Source organism: Microcebus murinus, chromosome 12 (assembly GCF_040939455.1).
Source record: "Microcebus murinus isolate Inina chromosome 12, M.murinus_Inina_mat1.0, whole genome shotgun sequence".
NCBI classification, from domain to species: Eukaryota; Metazoa; Chordata; class Mammalia; order Primates; family Cheirogaleidae; genus Microcebus; species Microcebus murinus.
Window position 1 is genome coordinate 46,054,075 of NC_134115.1, and position 22,191 is coordinate 46,076,265.

Here is a 22,191-nt window from a genome sequence, read left to right on the forward strand (position 1 = left end):
TTTTATCTTTTCACTGATTCTGGGTTTTTTTTTTTTTTTTTTTGAGACAGAGTCTCGCTTTGTTGCCCAGGCTAGAGTGAGTGCCATGGCATCAGCCTAGCTCACAGCAACCTCAAACTCCTGGGCTCAGGCGATCCTCCTGCCTCAGCCTCCCGAGTAGCTGGGACTACAGGCATGTGCCACCATGCCCGGCTAATTTTTCTATATATATTAGTTGGCCAATTAGTTTCTTTCTATTTATAGTAGAGACGGGGTCTCGCTCTTGCTCAGGCTGGTTTCGAACTCCTGACCTCGAGCAATCCGCCCGTCTCGGCCTCCCAGAGTGCTAGGATTACAGGCGTGAGCCACAGCGCCCGGCCTGATTCTGGGTTTCTTATCTGTTCCCAACATACATGTCTTTCTCTAAGCCAGAGAAATGTGTCTTATTTTTCATGTCCCCTCATGTAAAGCTCAGAGCTACCAGAATTTAAATTCTTTTGATCTATTAGTCGAATACACAGTTTCCTAGTGCTAAGCTCAAATGGTTCACGCTACCACTGAGTACATAATATATATTGGTTTGGTTCAAATATTACATAAATTTGAGACTTTAAATTCTATGAAACAAATGAATGTACATTTACCAAAACTATACATTTATGATGCAAGTCCTTTTATCGAAAGAACTAAAGCACATTAAGCACTGCATTCATCCTGTCTTTCTAGTTGTTGAACTTGTATTACTTCATTACATTTTCAATGCAACTTTATAAAATGAGTATAATTGCCATTTTACAGATGAGCTAATGAGGCTGAGTGAAGTTCATTCAGTAATCTAAGTCATGCATGGGATAGGTTTCCTGGCTCCTTCGCTGGTGGCCTTCTCCACAGAAGGAGGTACCTGTGGCTACACAGGGATTCCCAAAAGAGTGAAAAAGAGCATGACTTGTCAGTGTGGCACGCCTCATGGAATCTTCATCATAAGCAATGGTCACCACTGCTGGCCGTGTTCTGTGCATAAGGCCCTCTACTGGGTCCAGTGTTTTCTCCTGCCCAGCATACACCCCTCCTCTTTTTGGAAATAGCATGAGTGTCTCAGAGCATCCCTCTGTGATAGTTAATTTTATGTGTCAACTCGATGCCCATAGGATGCCCTGATAGCTGGTTATAAACATTATTTCTGGGTGTGTCTGTGAAGGCATTTCTGCTCGAGATTAGCATACGAATTGGTGGGCTGAGTGAAGGAGATGGCCCTCCCCAATGCAGGTGGGCCTCATCCAACCCGTTGAGGGCCTGGACAGAACAAAAAGGCAGAGGAAGGAGCTGGGACATTGATCTTCTACTGCCCTCAGTACTCCTGATGCTCAAGACTCCAGGCCCAGACTGGAATCTACACCATTAGTCCTGTGACTCTTAGGTTTCTGGACTATACCATTAGCTTTCCTGGGTCTCTAGCTCATAGACAACTGATCATGGTATTTCTCAGCCTGCATAATTTCATGAGCAATAATCTAATACCTATAGTAAACCCCTCTCCTTCTCCCTGTTTCTCTCTGTTTATACATACACACACACACACACACACACACACACACACACACACACACACACACACACATCTTGTATTGGTTCTGTTTCTCTGGAGAACTCCACTAGTACATCCTCTCTCCTCTACTGTGAATCCCCACTTGATCTGGGAGGGGATGCACCCCATCTTCAATTTTATGAGGACATGTGGCCCAAGCCTGGTCAGTTAGTATGTTCCACCTCTGAGCTATAGGGACTGGTAGGAGTTTGGACACCTGACTCCAGCTTGCCAAATGCTCAGATTGTCAGAGAAACCACTGGAAAAGAGGACTTGTCTTTCCTTTGGGGGTGGTTAAGCTGACGCAATGTAAGGTGACAACTGCTGGTGACTTTCTTGCTTATTATAAAAACAGCCTGCCTGAGAATAAAACCAACTGAAAGAAAAGCAAAGTTGAGCGTAGGAGACACACAGAAAGAGGCAGAGTCCAAATGGCACTGCTTTATGCCTCCTTAGATCTACTCATGCCTGAAGCTAGTAGACAATTCAGTTTTATAAGCTAATGCATTTTCTTAAAAAAATGTAAGTGATTCTGTAGGCTTTTATATTTTCAGTCTGGTTCCATCCAAATTCTTTTCCTCTATGATTCACTAGATAACACTTGATGCTAAATAATAAATGTGCATGCACACAGTGGATCTTGATAGAATTGAAAGAGGTGGATCAGTTTAAGTACAGCTACCCCTTCGAGAGGTCTATTTCTTTGTGTATGTGTGCGTATATGCGAGCATGTGTACTGGCAAAGGAAAAAACAGTGTTACCCTCAAACAATGGGGTCATGTGACAATTCTTTAAATAACGAATACCTCTGAAGCTGCCCAAGATAATTTCAGACACCAGAAACCCAGCACAAGAAAATGTTTCATTTAACTTTAGTCCACTGTCAACACTGGGACATTCTCCTTCTTTGAAGGTGTGTATCCAACAAAGTATGAAAGGAGCCTCTCTTAAAAATGTAGGATGCACCCGCATGTAAGGGAAACTTTGGAAAAGGTCTTTTATCCACCCCAACCAAAAAGGAAGTTCAAGAACCAGAGGCCCCAGGACAGAATAACGCTTAGTGTGGCTGCACACCAACTCTCTGAGACTCACACTAGTGGGGCTCTCACAGATTGCAAAATCTGCCCCTGGGGAACAAAGAGATATAAAGAGAAGAAATTGTCAGAAAACAAAGACCACAGAAAACTAAGGACCACAAGGAATGAGTCTTTGGAGAATCATGGCTTAAGCTGACCAAAGACTCCAGTGAGAGTTGTGTTCATTCAACCTCCGTGACTGATGTACCACCATCATGGTGTTGCCGTATCTGTGCACTATCTATACTATTTCTAGCCTAGTACTTTTCTTGAAGTGGACCCACTTTTCTTTCACTTAAATACTTCCTTGTTGATTCTAGACAATAATTTTTGAGAAATAATGGGTTTAATATACCAGTTATAGACTTTTTCTAGTATACGTTAAAACAAGCCTATAATCATTAAAAACATGTTATGCCACCTAAAATCTTTTCCAGTGCCACAGCAGTAATTATCCACCAGTATATAGAACAAGTATGGACTTCAAGTCAAGAACATCAAGGGTAAGGACAAAACTTTCTCCCCTCAAGATGCTAATACTGCCCAGGAAGCCTCTGAGTTTCAGTGCTGTTTTTACCTCTCCCCTCTGCTCAGACCACTTCAAAGTCTTTGCTGCTCTCCCCTCTGCTCAGACCACTCCCCTCTGCTCAGACCACTTCAAAGTCTTTGCTGCTCTCCCCTCTGCTCAGACCACTCCCCTCTGCTCAGACCACTTCAAAGTCTTTGCTGTACACTGCAAGGAAAGATGGGTTTGCAAGCAAATGCGAGAATTAGGAAGATGAGTAAAAGAGTCACATGTGGGGCCTTTTGCAAGATATGAGTACAATATTGTTACCTCCTGTCTACTGAAAGGGGAAAAGAATGATCCAGGAGTTCACTGCATTAACCCATCTCTAAAAGCAGTGGATACTGTATGCCACACTTATGTTATCAAGGAATGGCAATTATGTACACATAATTAAAAGTCTAATTTAAAAATTCTTTCAAAGCTTACTAGGAAACCACATTAAGCAGAAATAAGTCATCTCTCTTTAAAAGCCATGAACTATCTCGCAGCAAAGTCACAAAAAAGTTGCCACCTGAACTCTGGGGCACAGACTTTCAAAGACAGTTTTCAACATGTTTTCTTCCCATCATGATTTTATAGACACTAATAATGACCTCACTAGATTTGCTTCTCAGTCCTAGTTGAAAAAATTGGACTGTAATTTAGATGTTGTTTGAAGATGGACTGTAATGCCACAAGATAAAATTGAAGCCACTTTATTAAAGCTCCTCTTTTTTATTCCTTTAATTTCATGTTTTAGCTTCACTGTGATAAAATATGCCAGCAGTAAAACATAAAACATGGTTTTCTTTTTAAATTGCAAGAAAAAGATGATTTATGTATAGTGTGACTTCAGATGGGGTAATATCTTCTCATCCTTCTAATAATCACCCTTTATCCACTCAACCTGCTTTATCTTTCTTCCTTGCACTTGTCACTACGTGTAATCACCTTATTTGCTTATTATTGCTTATTTGCTTATGTGCTTATTATCTTTTTCCTCCACTAGAATGTAAGCTCTATGAGGAGGGGACTTTATATTCTTCATACAAGTCCCCCTAGCACCTAGCAAAATGCCCAGTACATAGAAAGTACTCAATAAAACTTTCTTGGATAAATGAAGGTTGATTAGTGACCAAATGTTTACAATTAGCAAATTCTCTTTTTTCAAGCTCTGCCCACCAGTTATCAGATATGAGAAATATATACTTGTTAGCTATTTGACCTTTGATAAGTCATTAAACCACATAACCTCTTTCTGTCTGTAAAGTAGGGACACCATCAACTCATAGGACATTTGTGAGAATAAAATGAGGTAACATCCATGAAACTGTTGGCCTCTCTATATAATCAACCAGGTATTTATCCATTTGTCTAGCTATGTAGGAATAAAACCTTTTGGGCACAGGATCTGGCCTATAGTAGGTGCACCATGAGTGCTTACTAATTTAGTCACTTTTAATTATAATTTTGCTATAGAGTCTAATTATTTCCTTTTCACTTGTTGATGGCTCTGTCTAAAATCAAGGACAAGAAATCAATAGATCAAAGCATTGCCTTTATATATTTCAACTCTTACTATATATATATATATATATATATATATATATATATATATATATATATATATCTGCAATATAAAGAGATTTAACAACATAGTGTTCTCCCAGTCAAATACAGTTAGAGGACAAAAATAAGAACAGGACATTGACAAGACTGATAAGTACTAAAGTCATCTTTTCTGCCCCAGCAAAAAGGTCAGTTTTGTTTTTAAGATGCTTTGCACGTACAGAGGACAGTGTTAGGGAAAGGAGGAATTTGAGTTTTAGAAAGGTAATCTTCAAGGTATCCCTCCCTTTCTCCCTCCCTCCCTTCCTCTCTTACTCCCTTCCTTCTTTCCTTCCTTGTTTCCTTCCTCCCTCCCTCTCTCCCTTCCTTCTTCCTTTCCTGTCTTTGTTCATTAACTAGAATTAAATTAAGTTTTTGGTTGTTTTCCTCACATAAGATACAGATATATGTCTGAAAAATTAGGTAGGTCAGGGGGAGGGAAAATGGTCAAAAGAAACTTTCTTAGAAGATGAATGTATATTAAATCCTCTTCAAATTAGAATTTTCAAATTTTCACCATTAAGGCAAGATGAATTGGTTGAACTATAACAGAGTTGCCCATTAAAACATGGTTAGCCAGGATTCTCTAAAAAATAAAAATTCTTGAATTATTGCATCTTTTATTCTAGACAAACATTTTTTTTTTTAACATTAGGAAAATAATGATTTATTTGAACAGGAAAATGATAAATGACGAAATCTCAACTGATAGGTCAAAGGTATTTCTACAGAATAATATCTTAGCAATTGGCCCAATCACTTGCCACTCAGTTTAAATGCCTCTACAAGAGGTATTTTATATGAGGAAAGGTCTACATTAATATTTTTACAGATTTACATTTACATAAGTATTTGTTCTCCTCACCAATAGAAAATTTTACTTTAACATCTTTTTGAAAGTATTGATTTTTTATCTGGGGGACAGGGATAGGGAACAAAACATTTTTCTAGTATTTATTCTATCAAAGATTTACGATTTATTTTACTTTTATTCTCTGATAAAGACAAGGCTCCAGGCTGGGTGTGGGGGCTCACGCCTGTAATCCTAGCACTCTGGGAGGCCGAGGAGGGTGGATTGCTCGAGGTCAGAAGTTCGAAACCAGCCTGAGCGAGACCCATCTCTACTAAAAATAGAAAGAAATTAATTGACCAACTAAAAATATATATAGAAAAAATTAGCCAGGCATGGTGGTGCATGCCTGTAGTCCCAGCTACTCGGGAGGCTGAGGCAGGAGGATCGCTTGAGCCCAGGAGTTTGAGGTTGCTGTGAGCTAGGCTGATGCCACAGCACTCACTCTAGCCTGGGCAACAAAGTGAGACTCTGTCTCAAAAAAAAAAAAAAAAGACAAGGCTCCAGGGAAACTAACAGGCTAAAGACTTTCTAAAAGGAGGTGCTGACCAAAGGAAAAAACAAGAACTGCAATTAGATGAATATGCATAGTATGTAGCAAGGGTTAGAAATGTATATGCTGAGAAATGCATATCAAATTGTACATATTTTTAAATAATACTTTGTAGGAATTTATCACAAAGAATTCAGATATGCACAAATACACACTGTAAAAGGATAATCATAGCAATATTGTTTATAGAGGTAAAGAATGGCAAATCCTTGTTTCCCACTCCATTCAGGTAGGTGAGACTAACCCATGGGGACAGGAGACTGAGTGTCTCAGGAATTCACCCTGGGAGGCTTTGGACTTGGGGCTGCCAACCACAGCCAAGGGAAGGTGTAGAATACAGAGGGAAAGTGGAAGAACTGAGCAAATGGCTGTACTGGGCCCTTCATCAAGTTGATTTCCCTCTTTTCCTTCTGTCAAGGACAGGAGACTGGGGCAACCTGTCTGGAGAAAGTGAATGATCCAGACATCCAGACAGAAAAGGCCTTTGGAGACTTCAATTTGGGGGGAATAAAAAGGCCAGCCAGCCATGTATTTATCTTTGAGCAGCAGTTTCAATTTGAATTGGGGGCGGGGCATTCCCTGGGGGACTTATGGAGACATTTTTGATTTCCATGACTGGAGTGGGTAGTGCTACTGGCATCTAGTGGGTAAGGGCCAGGGAAGCTGCTGAACATCCTACAATGCAGAGAAAAGCCCTTGCAACAATGGATTATCTAGTCCCCAATGTCAATGGTGCTGCTGTTAAGAAACCTTGTCTTAGAGTGAAACCCACAGTTAACACCTGTCCCCTGTCCCCATCATTCACACAGGACTTTAAAAGGCTCTTTTGGGTTTCACCCTTAAATATGATACAACTGAGTAAGAAAAAAAAAAAAAGGACTGGAGGGAAAAAAAGATCATGAAAAAACTTAAAAAGAAAAAAAACTAATTGGTACAGCCAAATCTGAAATGCAATTTGGCAATATCCAGCAAATTTGAAGCTGAACAAACCTATCACCCAGCAATTCCATTTGCAGAGATTTATCTCAGAGAAACTCTTGTACATGTCACTAGGAGACAAACACATATTCATAGCACCATTATTTGTTAGTAGCAAAAAGCCTAAGAGCAATCTAATTGTTCATCAAAAAGAGAAGGGATAGATTAATTGCAGTCTACTCATATAATTAAATGCCATAAATCACTTAAAATGAATGACCTAGAGCTAAGTATTTCAATCCAAATAAGCCTCATAAATATAATGTTGACTTAAAAAAAGAAAATTGCAGAAGACTACATTCATTAAGACACTATTTATACAAAGTTTAGAAACATGTAAAACCTTTACTATATATCCTTTAAGGATTGATATTTATCCACCAAATCTGTAAAGTGATGCATTTTAGCCACCTACCAGACCTATGAAGAAGGTTACCTCTGGAAGTTAGGCAACAAGGAAAGTGACTGGGATGGGTACATGGAGAACCCCAACTGTGTGATATTTTATTTTTTTATTTTTCGTTTTTAAAAACTTGAATAGCATTAGGGGATACAAGTTGAATTCCATTACATGTATATTACATGTATATATTGCAAAGTGGTGAAGTCTGGGCTTTTGTACCCACCACCTGAACAGGGTACATTGTATCTTATAGGTAATTTTACATCCCTTACTCCCTCCCACCCTCCTCCCTTTGGAGTATCCAATGTCCACACTCTGTGTGTCCTAGACTAGCCATAGATTAGCTTCCACTTATAAGTGAGAAAATGTGGCACTTATTACTGTGTTCCTGAGTTACATCATTTAAGATAATGGCCTCCAGTTCCATCCAAGTTTCATTCTTTGTTATGGCTCCATGGGGTGTGTGTGTGTGTGTGTGTGTGTGTGTCTGTGTGTATCACATTTTCTTTACTCACTCAGTGGTTGAGGGACACTTAGGTGGATTCCATATCTTTGTGACTGTGAATTGTGCTTCAATAAGCATGAGTGCAGGTATCTTTTTGATATAATGATTTCTTTTTGGATAAATACCCAGCAATGTGATTGCTAAATGGCAGATCTATAATACTTTTAATTCTTTGAGAAATCTCCATACCGATCTCCATAGAGGTTGTACTAATTTATATTCCTACCAACATTGTATTAATATAAGCATTCCCTTTTCACCACATATGTGCCAACATCTATTGCTTTTTGACTTTTTAATAATGCCCATTCTGACAGGAGTAAGTGGTATCTCACTGTGGTTTTAATTTGCATTTCTCAGATAATTAGAGATGTTAAGCATTATTTCATATGTTTGTTGGCCATTTGTATATCTTCTTTTGAAAAATGCCTGTTTATTCCATTTGCCTACTTTTTAATGGTTTTTTTTTTCTTGCTGAGTTGAGTTCCTTTTAGATTCTGGATATTAACCCTTTGTCAGATACATAGTTTGGAAATATTTTCTCTCATTCTGTAGGCTTCTATTTACTCTTTTGATTATTTCTTTTGCTGTGCAGAAATTTTTTAGTTTAATTAAGTCCCATTTGTCTACTTGTTGTTCTCGTTGCCTTTGCTTTTAGGGTCTTAGTCATAAATTCTTGGCCTACACTGATGTTCAGATTTTTTTCCTAGGTTTTTATGGTTTTCGGATTTTTATGGTTTTAGGTCCTACATTTGAATCTTTCATCGATCTTGAGTTAATTGTTGTATATGATGGGAGATAAGAATCCAGCTTCATTCTTCTGTATGTGGCTATCCAATTAACCAAGCACCATTTATTGAATAGTGTGTCCTTCCCTTAGGATATGTTTTGATCTGCTTTGTCAAAAATCAGTTTGTTCTAGTTACATAGTTTTACTTCTGGGTTCTCCATTCTGTTCCATTGGTCTATGTGTCTACTTTTATACCAGTACCACACTGTTCTGCTTACTATAGGCTTGTAGTATAATTTGAAGTCAGATAGTGTGATGCCTCTAGCTTTGTTCTTTTTGCTTAGCACTGCATTGGCTATTTGGGTTCTTTTTTGATTCCATATGAAATTTAGGATTGTTTTTTCTAGATCTGTGAAAAATAACACTGATATTTTTATGGGAATTGCACAGAATCTGTAAATCACTTTGGGTAGTATGAACATTTTAACAGTGTTGATTCTTTAAATCCATGAGCATGGGATATTTTTTCATTTGTGCCATCTATGATTTCATTAATCAGTTTCTTATAGTTCTCCTTGTAGAGATCTTTCACCACCTTGGTTAAGTATATTCCTAGGATTTTTTTACAGCTATCATAAATGGAATTGGGTTCTTGCTTTGACTCTCAGCTAGATTGTTATTAGTGTACAGAAACTTTACCGATTTGTGTATATTATTTTGCGACTTGAGACTTTACTGAATTTATCAATTTGAGGAGTTTTTTGATAGAGTCTTTAGGGTTTTCTAGATATGAGATCATATCATCAGCAAATAGGGATAGTTTGACCTCCTCTTTCTCAGTATGGATGCCCTTTATTTCTTTCTCTTGCCTGATTGCTCTGGTTAGGACACCTAGTACTATGTTGAATAGAAGTGGTGAGAGTAGGCATTCTTGTCTTGTTCCAGTTCTTAGGGGGAATGCTTTCAACTTAATTTTTTCAAAGAACAAACTTTTCATTTCATTGATCCTTTGTATTGGTTTTTGGTCTCTATTTCATTTAGTTTTGCTCTGATCTTTGTTGTTTCTTTTCTTCTGCTAACTTTGGCTTTGGTTTGTTCTTATGTTTCTAGTTCCTTGAGGTGTGGCGTTAGGTTGTTAATTTGTGATCTTTCTACTTTTTGATGTAGGCACTTAATGCTGTAAACTTCCCTCTTAGCGCTACTTTTCCTGCTTTTACTTTATGCAGCAACATCTGTGTGCAACATTTCCAGGCAGCTCCCTATGTTAAACCCAAGACCTGTGTGGGTTGGGGTGTTCTTTTGTAGCCACGATCATAAAATCTTATCTTGGAATGTGGAGCTCTAGAAGCTTCTCTCTTATGGTTTCCTCACATCCAGCAGCTTCTCCCAGCTCTTGGCCAGTCCCTGGTCAGGCAAATTGTCCTGAACCTTCTCTTGACCTATTTTTGGTGCTTCCTGTGACCTCCCTTGTGAATCCTAGCATTCTCTCTTAGATGATCTGTTTGACATGTGAGAATCTGTTTACTCTTCTGGTTCCTCTCTGTGGAGAAGGCACATGCTACTTGTGTCTAGTCTGCCACCTTGATTCTATCTCCTTGATGTTTTATTTCTTAAGCTGCATTTGGGTTTAGTGGTGCTTATTGTATTATTCTTTTACAGCTTTGGTATGTTTTAAATTATATTAAATAAAAAGTATTTTTAATATTTTCAGAAAGATAAAAGAAAATACTGCATACAGTAAAAAGTCATGTCTCATTCATGAAGTAGGAATTCTAAAAATAGAGCAATTTTAAGAAAACCTAATTTGTAGCAAAGATATTACATGCTTTAAAACATAAATGAAAATGTATAGGCATTCTTTGAAAAATCTGTAATTTAATTTCAAATACATAATTTAAACTTAACCTCAATGACATCATATTAGAATTGAGTTTTTCCTTTCAAATAACTGAGTATGTAAGATATCTTGGTCATGTACTGGCTTGGAATGTTTTATAGATAGATCCCAATAGGTCATATGCCATCTCCAGCTATTTTCCTTCTAAGTGTTCTCTATAGTGAGTATTGAGATAAATTATTAATTGCCAAAAAGAGTAACTGATAATATTTGAGCCATTTAGCAGTTATGATCCACAATAGCTCTAAGAAATTTAAAAAACAACATTTTTGTCAATGCTTTAAGATCTCAGCAATGAACTAAATTCCTCAGCTAAGTGGTTGCAGCAACAGCTTTTAAAATTGTAATAACAACTTCTGCAATTATTTAACAAATAACTTTTTATTTGGCACTAATTTGTTTTAACTAGAAAACTCATTTGGGAATTGAGAAAGGCATAAAAAGTCTTTCATTTTTAATTGTATAAATTAGTGATACAAGAAAATTTGTGAGTTTCATAACTAAACATTTTAGTTTTCTTTCTAGCTTAGTTAAAATTATCATTTTAATTGTCATTTTAGAAATACTGTATTATCATACCAAGTAGTTAAACGTTTAATAATACACATTAGCTAGTTAAAGTAAGTATGTTCATTACTTTTTATAACATGCTAAACATACTTATTTTTACATGTTTAGCAGATTAAAATAAACATCTTTATCTTTTTAAGAAAAAGATCTTCGAAGAAGGCACAATTCATATTTTCCATTGGCTTAATAAGTACTCATTTCAATTAGCTTTGGAAACTAAAATATAACTTTACAAGTATCTTTATATGGTTGCAAAGTTCACCTGAAAGAAAATTTCTAATCTAATCATTCCTTCCTACATGGTGTGCTCCCTCTAAAAGTGAAAACCCTATACTTATAATACATATAAGTATATATTAATATCATGGCCAGTAACAAAACAAAGCAAAACAAAAATGAACAAAAATGTTTTAATATAGAAATTTTTTATCAAATTAAGTTTCCCTGGCTATTTATTGAAATTTATTTTATTTAAACAATTTATGTTTATTCAAGCAAGTGCTTATAAGGTAAAGATGCTAATACAGGTTGAGCATCCCCAACCTGAAAATCTGAAATCGTTTTTTTGTAGAGACAGAGTCTCACTCTGTTGCCTGGGCTAGAGTGCTGTGGCGTCAGCCTAGCTCACAATAACATCAAAGTCCTGGGCTGAAGTGATTCTCCTGCCTCAGCCTCCTGAGTTGCTGGGACTGCAGGTGTGTGCCACCATGCCTGGCTAATTTTTCTATCTTTAGTAGAGATAGGGTCTTGCTCTTGCTCAGGCTGGTCTTAACTTCTGAGCTCAAGCAACCCTCTCACCTGGGCCTCCCAGAGTGCTAGTGAAAATCTGAAATCTGAAATGCTCCAAAATCCGAAACTTTATTAGTGCTGACATGATGCAATAAATGGAAAATTCCACAACTGGCCTCATGTGACAAGTCACAGTTAAAAACTTGTTTCATGTACAAAATTATTAGAAATATTATATAAATTACTTTCATTCTGTGTGTATAAGAGATAGATGAAACATAAATGAATTTCATGTTTAGACTTGAGTCCCATGCCCAAGATATCTCATTTTATATATATGCAAATATTCCAAAATCTGAAAAAAATCTAAAATCTGAAACACTTCTGGCTCCAAGCATTTTGGATAAGGGATTACATAACTAGTATAGCTGTGTTTACAAAAATAAAATGGTAACCACGAAGATGACCCCTAAGATGATATCTATAAGATCTCCTTTAGCTCTAATATTTCAGTTACTCATCCCTTCATCATTAATGACTTCATTCATTCATTCACTTGTTCATTCCTTATAAGACTTCCTATGTGTCATGAACTGATTTAGACTATAGGATAGAAAGAAAAACAAAACAAAATCTCCTTTAACTATAGGACATCAGCATGAAAGGTAGAAGGGGACTACAAACTCAAATCTCTAATACACATGGAATCCTCCACTCTCTGTGTTGGAAAAGGAAAGGGATCCTGATCAGGTGACATACACCTACACCTAGAGACCTTTTGTATGGAAGTTGCACGACGGCTCTATCAGTTTGCTTGCAAAGTCTGGCACACCATGCTTGCATTCATTTATAGTTGAAGACATGGAGACGCCAAGAGGTGACCTAACTTGTTGAAAGTCACAGAGCAAGTGAGAAGGCCAAAATCAGAACATATGGTCTACTGGACTGTTTTCAACAAATATATTGAGAACTTGCTAGGTGTTTGGCTCAGAGTCAGGAATGAGGACTAGAAAGATGAATAAGACCTGGTTCCTGCCCAGTTTTATGTGCACTCAGGTGCTGTCAGTGGCTTGACTCAGGAGTTCTGGAAATTACTGTAACATCTGATGCCTACTGCTGGGTCTCTGAGGACTGCGGCAGCACATAAACAAACCTGGGACTGCGCGGGAACCAGAACACCTGGTAGAGTAAACACAGGAAAACAAGCTCAGCTTGGCTGTGATCTGAAAAATGCACATCAAAGAAGAGTTTGTTTTCACCTATCAATCTTGCAAGGTTTTAAAATGACAACACTCAAAATGGAGAAATCAGCCTTCTCATCCACTGCTGTTGGAAATATAAATCTTATGTTTAGATATCAAAATTGCAGTATCATGTGTAATAGCTCGCAACCAGGAATGATTATGTTCAACAGCAAGTGAATAAAGTTTCATTAAATTAAGGTTACATTCATGTAATATTATGGTATATAAGGTGGTTTCATAAGATTACTTAATGACTTGGGGAAAATATTCAGCATGTTAATCAGAATTACTTCTCGGCCTTTTGGCTAAGATCAAGTGCAGTATCTGTTTTTATCAGTTTAATGTTAATTAGAAAATGAGCATATTAAGCTATATGCAGCATGATTTTGCTTTCTAAAAATATATTAACAGTGTGCATACATGTCTGTATTACAAGTACTGGAAGGAAATGTGTCAAATTAATTAATACTTGTGATTATTTATGGGTGGTGATATTGCAGGTTACTTTTATTTTCTCCCTTTCTATTTCTCCAAATTTTCTTCAAGGAGCTTCCATTAATTTAATAACTGAGAAAAAAATAACTAAATCTTATTTAATTATTTTCTGACCAGAATGAGTCTCTGACATGAACTGCCTGCTACGGACTGCTTCCAGCCATCAGTGACTCAGCCCCTTCTGGTCTGGACACAAAGATGGGCTGAAGAGGTCCTCAGACCTGAGCTCCGTGACCCAGACTGGTTTCACTGCTGACTGGCTGGATCTTTTTCGGGCAAAACAGTTCTGAGCCTTTGTAATTGTATCCATAAAGGGTGCCAATTGATAGCTGCCTCACAGATGAAGTTTAAAGAGAGCATAAGAAAAATGCTTCGAAAAACACTGTTAAATGCAAGTTACGTCTTACATGAGAGATGGATAAGATAGGGTATAGACTCAAATCCCAAATGACCAACTTCTTCTTTTTATGACATCAGTCATACGACAGAACCTCTTTGAACCTTAGCCTAATAATTTGTCAAGTGGAGATATTACTGTCTTCTTCAGAAGGCCGATGTGAACTAAACACCTTTTGCAGTGCTCAGGAAATGTTAGTTTTCTTCCTTTGTTAGGCTCTGTCTTCCCCTACCCTACCCTTACTCTGAATCAAGGATCAAAAAACCCTTCAGCATCACCACTTTCTGTTCTAATTTTAAAGCATATTTACTTTGATTTTTTGATATGTTAAAAATGTATAGACTCTCTTTTTCACTTCTCTACACTTTTATAGCTTGGACCAACAACAAGCACAAAGTAAGTACAGCTTGGAAAAATCAATGTGAGGATGGTGGGCAAATTTTATGGGGTCATTTGAGCCTGAAGTCTCCCACACAAATCTCTGAAACTCCAAGCACTTCCCATTAGGGTGGGCAGAGTAGGAGGGCTGAATGTCCTTGCTTTGGTAGGCTGGAGTTGTTTCAGCGATTAGATCTCCTTAGCTTCTGGGTTTATCTAAATATACCTGTGACATTCTGTAAATGTGCAGAACTCGGAATTTCTCAGGCGTGGTTTCCCTAGTGTCAATTGACAACCACATGTCTTAAATTTTGTTTCCTTTAATTAACCTTCTCCATTTTCAAATCAGTTTTCTCACTTCTTCATGGTGTTACTGCTATTCTAGGAATGCAGACCTAAGGGATCAACATTTCAAGACTCCCAAGGTTCATGTGCCAAACCTGGAACTTTGTACACAAATAGATATCCAAGTACATCTGCTGCTGCTTCTGCACACCATACCCAAACATTTAAAGACCAAGACTCAAGGATCAGGGAGTTCGGCCCTAACTTTTATTATTTGACATCTGAGCCTTCTTTTGTAAGGATCTTTCCTTATGGGAGTATTGAAGATTTTTAAGAAAGGGAACAACCCACTTAAGGCCTTACCTCTTCTGGGAAGATTAACCTGTTGGGTGCTGGTGGATTGATTGGAAAGGATGAGCTGCATGTGAGATGACTGTGAAGACAGATTAAAAAGGATGAGGCAAGTAAAGGACACATTGTAGCAGACTCTGCTGGTGCCCAGATCATTTCCCCAGAGTGTGCTCTGGCTGCCTTCTAACTGCCAGTGTCTACCTCCCTTTAGCTGAGTGCTAAGAAATTAACACTCCCTGCCCAGCCCTCGGCCAATGACTGATAGAAGTCAATACCTAGACACCCCGGCTCTCTTGCCCTTTGGGTAGAAGAGCTCTGAGATGTGTTGTATTCATTTCCTATTTCTGCTGTAAAAAATTACCAAAAACTTAAGAGGCCTAAAAGAAACACAAATTTATTTTTTTTTAATAGCTCTGGAGGTCATAAGTTTGAAAAAGGTCCTACTGAGCTAAAATCAAGATGTTGGTAGAGCCGCCTTGCTTCTGGAGATTCTAAGGGGAGAATCTATTTCCTTGTCTTTCCAGCATCTGCATGCTGCCCATATTCCTTGGCTATTTGCCCCTTCCTCCCTCTTCAAAAGCAGCAGTGTGGCACCTTCATATCTCCCTGTGACTCTGACCTGCTTCTCTCTTATAAGAACTCTTGAGATTACTTTGGGCCTACCTGGGGAATCTAAAATAATCTTTCCATCTCAAGATCCTTAATTTGATCATACCTGCAAAATCTCTTTTACTATACAATGTAACATATTCACAGGTTCTGGTGATTAGTATGTGGACATCTTTGGGAGGCCATTACTTGGTCTACTACATGGGTGTTTTATACCATTTCCCAGTTTCCTCCCAAGGTACACACTCTGATCACCCCCAGTGGTGGTGGTTTTATAGCTTTCCTTTATTTGCCTGCTTTCTCTTCCTTGCTATTTGCCCAGTCTCCCACTGGTGTCTCCTATGAAGGGAAAGTTTTGAGACCTGATGGAAAATGTTGTGCTCAGAACTTTGTTTTCATTTCATGATAACAGTTTGTTAAGGAAACAAACGAGATCTAAAGGACACTGCATCATGTGAAGTAAGGACAATAACTTCTACTCCAGGGGCAGGACCATGAGCCCCAGAGGAATCAGAAATGTCTAAAACATTAGCTTATAATTTTCCTTTCACAAATCATTTTCATCTTCTTAGCATTTTCTATACCACAGCCAGGCACTGTTCTTAACACATTCTTAGTTTTCCCATGTTAAATCCTTATTACCATAATTTGCAGTAAGTGCTATTATTTTTCCCCATTTTATCACTGAAAGGTTAGATAATGGTAGAAGTAGGATTTAAAACTAAGTCTGTTCAACTCCTGAGTCTAAAATTTTAACTACCACATTCTCCTGCTTTGGTTTTAATTATAAAGAGAAGAGGAATTCAAGAAGACTCCTTCAAGTCTAATGACAATAAGCTGTCCACAGCTTGGTCTGCTTATATAAGGAGCTTGGGGCAGCATCCTTCAAAGTGAAGTCTCATTTCTCTCTATTATCTTCAAACCAATCACACAAGCCCTCATCGTAATCCCACTTAATTTAATTTAATTCCACTATTTAATTTAATCCATCCACTTCAACCCTACTTTCATACATTTCAAGTCCAGAACACTTGAGTCAAATCATCTAACATTCCCAGACAAGCAGAAGCCTAGCCTGGATGAAAACCAACGGCAAAGATACAAGGTGCATTCAGTCAGAACCTCTTGTTCTTCATTCTGGCTAAAAGTAACCATATGATCTCAGATGAATCACTTCATCTCTCTATAACTGATTTCAGTTCTTCATATCCAGGTAGAATTATTAAGACCTTCCCCCTTTTTGAGAGATTTCTGTAGAGTTAAATGGAAAATTCTGTGTGGACTTGCCTTGAGTTTTCTAATACAATGGCAGTAATCATGTTGATTCAAAGCACAGTGAACCTTTTGTTTTTCCCATGAATGCAGGGTTTAGTTAAATCTTTCCCAGCAAAGTATTTTCTGTACAATTGTTCCTTAAATATTTGTTGTTTTTAATAATGAAGATAAATGTCTTGATGCCAAGTCATCTATTAACCACTTTTTCCCAGTTGGAAATGGTGTATGTTGAATCATTCCAGTTACTTTAATAAACCCCCTCTCCACATTTATATCTAACTTCTTTATCAGAAATAAACTATCTTCTTAGTGCACGTTGGCTATTTCTGCAAGATGAAACAACGGATAGTCATTTGTCACTTTTTTTTTTTCCAGACACAGTGTCTCGCTTTGTCATTCATGCTGGCGTGTAGTGGTGCAATCATAGCTCACTGCAGCCTCAAACTCCTGGGCTCAAGCAATCTTCCTGCCATGGCCGCCCGAAGAGCTGGGATTACAGGTGTGAGCCAACACACCCAGCCTTTTTGGGCTATTTTACATCACATTTGGATATTTTTTATTGAGAATCTATTATATCTAGGGTTCTCCTGGAGAACAACCAACAGAACTAGTTTTCTGGTAGTTTACGTAATAATAGCTAAAATAACAACTGACATCTGCATCTTGCTTTACAGTTGCCAGGTGGCTTCCTATAGTTAGATGTTTCTCAAATTTCAGTCATTTTTATAACATCATCATGATATATTTGCCATATTGTCATAATTTATGCTTTACTATTTACCAAGATTTTTACTTTAAATTGACCTACCTCTTTTTTACTTAAATAAATTGGTATAAAAATGCATTTCATATTATTACCATAACTAGAAAATCAATATTACTTGCCATACATAGAAAATACATAAGTTTATTGATTTAGCCATTCCACAAAGTATACATATATCAAAACATCATGTTGTATACCATAAATATATGTTTTTATTTGTCAATTACAAAATAAATAATAATATAATTTTAAATGGAAAGTAAATAAATGCAATGAAAACTAAACAATATTGCTCAATTTCTGCTAGATACTGATATTGGGGGAAGGTCCCTGAGCCTCAAATATATTCTTTGTGTGTGTGTGCATGAGAGAGAGAGAGAGAGAGAACACGCAAGAGAAAGAGATTTGCATGCATTAGATAGAATTTAGGATGAACTCTAGCATGAAACTATTTTTAATGAATTATTTAGATTTGGGGAAGTGATATAATAGATTATAATCTTGATTTGCACAATAGCCTTGTTAAGTGATTTGTTAAGTAAGTGGTGCTGATATTGTTCCCATTTCACAGATGACAAAACTAGGGCTCAGGGAGGTTATATTACTTGCCCTTTGATTATACAGGTAGTAAATGACAGAGCTGGGCCTCACACACACAGGCCTTTCATTCCAAATCCAGTGCTTTTTCTACTGCAACTAACCCTTTCTGACATGAGAGGGCTTGCAGAAGGCTTGCAGAAGACTTGCATCCATTCCCTCAATCATTTATAATACTGTCAAGGAGATGAGAGGTTCTAAAGTGATATATTTAAATGGTATCAAGAGAAAGTAGATAAGAGTGCTTTGAGATAATTGGCTTGGAAAATAACAGTGAAAATATTTAGCAAGTGAGCTCACTGTAAGATGGATTGTTAGGAAAGATTTTCTGGAGGAAGAGAGATTAAAACTGTGTGTTAAAGGGTAGATAAAATTAGATGAATTGAAAACAAGACAGAGGGAAAGGCATTTCAAATAATAACAACACTGTGATCACAATCACCCAAAATACCAAAGAAAGTTCTTTCTTGGTTCACCGCAGATAAGAGAAAATGCAGAAATATAACAGGAAGTGCCATAGCTACATTTTATAGTCTTATGTGCTATGAGGTAAAATAATTACTCTTTTGGACTCTTTAAAAATAAATTATTAATATTTCCCTTAAAATATATATGATCTAGCAAACTACTCACAGGGTTGAAATGATGACAGATATGTGCTAATATTTATAAGGATGTGCCTCATCCCTTACAGGGAAATTGGAAATAACTCCAATGTTTGACAATATAGGGCCCAGTTACATAAACTTAACTACATCAAATCTGGGAACACTGTGCAATCTTCAAAAAAGATGTCATGCTTTGCTACTGAAATGTTGTCCGTGGACCAATATTATTACCTTTACCTGGAACTTGTTAAAATGCAGTTTCTGATGCAATAGGTCTGTAGGAGAGTCTGAGATTTTGCATTTTCAACAAGTTCTCCACTGCTTCATGCATCCATTAAAGTTTGAGAAGCAGAGACAGGTGATTAATGACATGAAAAGATACTTGCAATTAAATTAAATAGGCTGATTTCACAAGAATTAGTTCTATATGATACTATATTGGTAAATTGAAAAAATATATATGCATTCATGCACGGGGTGGGGAGAAGAATGCAAGGCAGACAGATGGGAAGAGTATATATCAAAATACCAACAGTGGTAGAAGTACAGGAAATTATTTAAATTTTCTTCTGTGTTTGCATATCTGTATTTTCACTATGAACATGCCTCTTTAAAATTATATTTTTAATTCCTTTCCTGTTTTCAGAATTTCACCGAGTTCTTTCTGGAAAAATAAACACGAACCAACAGGCTGAACTGGAAGAAAACAACTCACAGGGATTTAATCAGTGTAACAAGAAACTGTCAGAAGAAAAGACTTATAAGAATTTTCCATTAGGTGTGAAATAAGTCAGTGTAACCTTCATGTTCCTGGATCTCTCAGAATATATTTAAAACAACCAAAACTTCTTCTTTTTTTTAGTAAGCTATATAAATCTATAGGAGCATAGACATTTTCAAGACTGCCGACTGGGAAAGTATTTTCAAGATGAAACAGATCAGTTACCCTTAAGTATTTTCAGCGGCTTTCCTCCTAGGTCTGGTTAGGAATATTCCAGCAATGTCACTTAGAAGTTGAAAGAGGACCCAGCTGCTTTGTCAGAATGATCCTTTGCCTGCATTCTCCCTTGGAGAAGTTACCTTAAGCTTTATTCATTTCTGTCAGTTGTCCCCGTTTTGGTGATCCCTTTTTTCCCCTACCATCAGCATGTGATGGTAGGAAAAGGATTAGGGTCCCAGCTTCACTGTTTCCTAGCTGCTAGGGGGTTTAGGCAATGGAAGTAAAGAGCCCACAGTCCTTTATCACTAAATTAGGGGAAATGGTGTCTACTTTAGTTAAGAAGATTGAATGAAATAATGCACGTAAAGCATTTATTATGAAGCATAAAAGAAATACTTTAAAAGTTGACTGATTCATTCATTTATCATTCAACAACTGTGCACCCTCTGTCTAATCCTCTGCATCCTAAGGGTAGAGGATGCAGATGACCCCAGATATGTTCCCTTACCTCAGGGTAATTTCAGGTAAGGGGACATCATTAGGAAAACAATTACCCTGCAGTGTAACACGTGCTACAACAGGGAGAGGGCCACGTATCATGGGGACAAATAAAATCAGTACCTAACCTGCCTATGGGGGTGGGGTGGTAAAGCCATCTTCTTGGATGAGTGACCTGAGGGGCCTGCAGGTCTTGGCCAGGAATGGCTGGGAGGTCCCAGACACTGGGAATAACACATTTAAAGGCTCAAATGCGAGAAAGAGCATGAAGGGTCAGGTGTTCAGCAAACTGAAAATGGTTAGGATATGAGTTTGGGTTAGAGGGTGGGGGCAGTAGAAAGAAGGAAAGTGGTGTTGAGGGGGTCAGCAGTGCCTGCATGAACGGGCCTTGTAAGCCATGCGGGGCAGGTTTAACTTCATCTGAAGGCAGCTGGAATGGTCAAGGTCCCACTTGGTCTGTTTCAGGTTTTAGGAAGATTGCTCTGGCCACAGTGTGGAGAAAAGACAGGAGGCAAGGCAGGAGGGTTGGAGATAAGCCAGGAGGCTGCTAGAGTGAGGCTGGCGGTTAGCTGGAATTGTGGGGCTGAGAGGGAGAATGTGCTTAATAGATGCTATTGCCTTCCTTTTCTCTCCATGGAGGTCTTTTGGTCACTTCACGTCAAGACAAGGTTAACCCAGTGGTAGCTGAAAAAAAACTTCTAGATACAAAATACTGTCTCTCCTTAGCAGTTCTCAAAGTTAGGTCTGGGAATTCTTGAGGGTCACTGCATTTCCATTTGAGGAGTCTGTGAGGTCAAAACTATTTGCATAACAATACTAAGGCACTGTTTGCCTTATTGCTCTTATTCTTTTTTTTTTTTTTTTTTTTTTTTTTTTTTTTATTGCTCTTATTCTTTCACAAGCACACAGTGGAGTTTTCCAGGGGCTTCCATGATGTGTGGTGGTGCATGCAATTGCTCTGAGGGCTAAAGTAACATGTGCTTAGATTTTCCCGACCTTTAAATTTGTCCCAGTTTTAATTTCAAATACAGTAAATACAGAAAGATATAGCCCCCACAACAAAAGCTCTTTGAGGTCCTCAATAATGTTCAAGAGTGCAAAAGGGACCTGAGACCACAAAATTCCAGAACCACTGCCATAAACATTTAAAGAAGACATCTGCTACCAACAGCTTACAAAATTTATGAGTGAGGGTAAACTCTACTGATTGAAAAGCCCAATTCTTATCTTAGTTTTGTTATCCTTTCAAACCTGAGCTGCTGCCTGCACCATATAAGGATAATGGCTGGTATTTCATTTCTAGAAGATCACATCTAAAGAAAGCAAAGCACACACCATCCGATGTGCTAAGTAGAAATATGAAACCTCTATCTGTGATTCTGAAGATACTTTTTTTCTTTAAAACTTATTTTTAAAGTTAGAAAACATAGTCACTGAGTAACACTCATATATTAGAACAAGATCTCTGTTGTGTGGGCAGAAAAGCAAAATAGAAGCTGCAGTGTGGGCAAGTGGAAAATAACACAGTGAGAAGGAATGATGCAAACTAGACTCGAGCTCTAAACTCAAGTTCCCAGTGCAAAAGGACTTCAGGAACCCCTAGGAACGATTCTTCTAAAAAACCTGGTGCAGTGGGCTAGCTAATCAAGCACAAACCCGGCAGTCTTCCATGTCATCCAAAAGAGTCGGGGAAACAATCTTTACTGTGCCCCTGAACAATTCTGGGTGTCTGTCCTTC

At 37.7% G+C, this 22,191-nt stretch overlaps 1 protein-coding gene and 1 pseudogene across 1 annotated transcript in view; one reads left to right on the top strand and one right to left on the bottom strand.

Moving 5' to 3' along the window:
* Nucleotides 1-22,191, bottom strand: part of SLC24A2 (solute carrier family 24 member 2) — a 239,776-nt gene that overhangs the window by 151,483 nt on the left and 66,102 nt on the right. The gene's annotated exons all lie outside the window — the stretch shown is intronic.
* Nucleotides 13,540-13,659, top strand: LOC142874612 (uncharacterized; annotated as a pseudogene).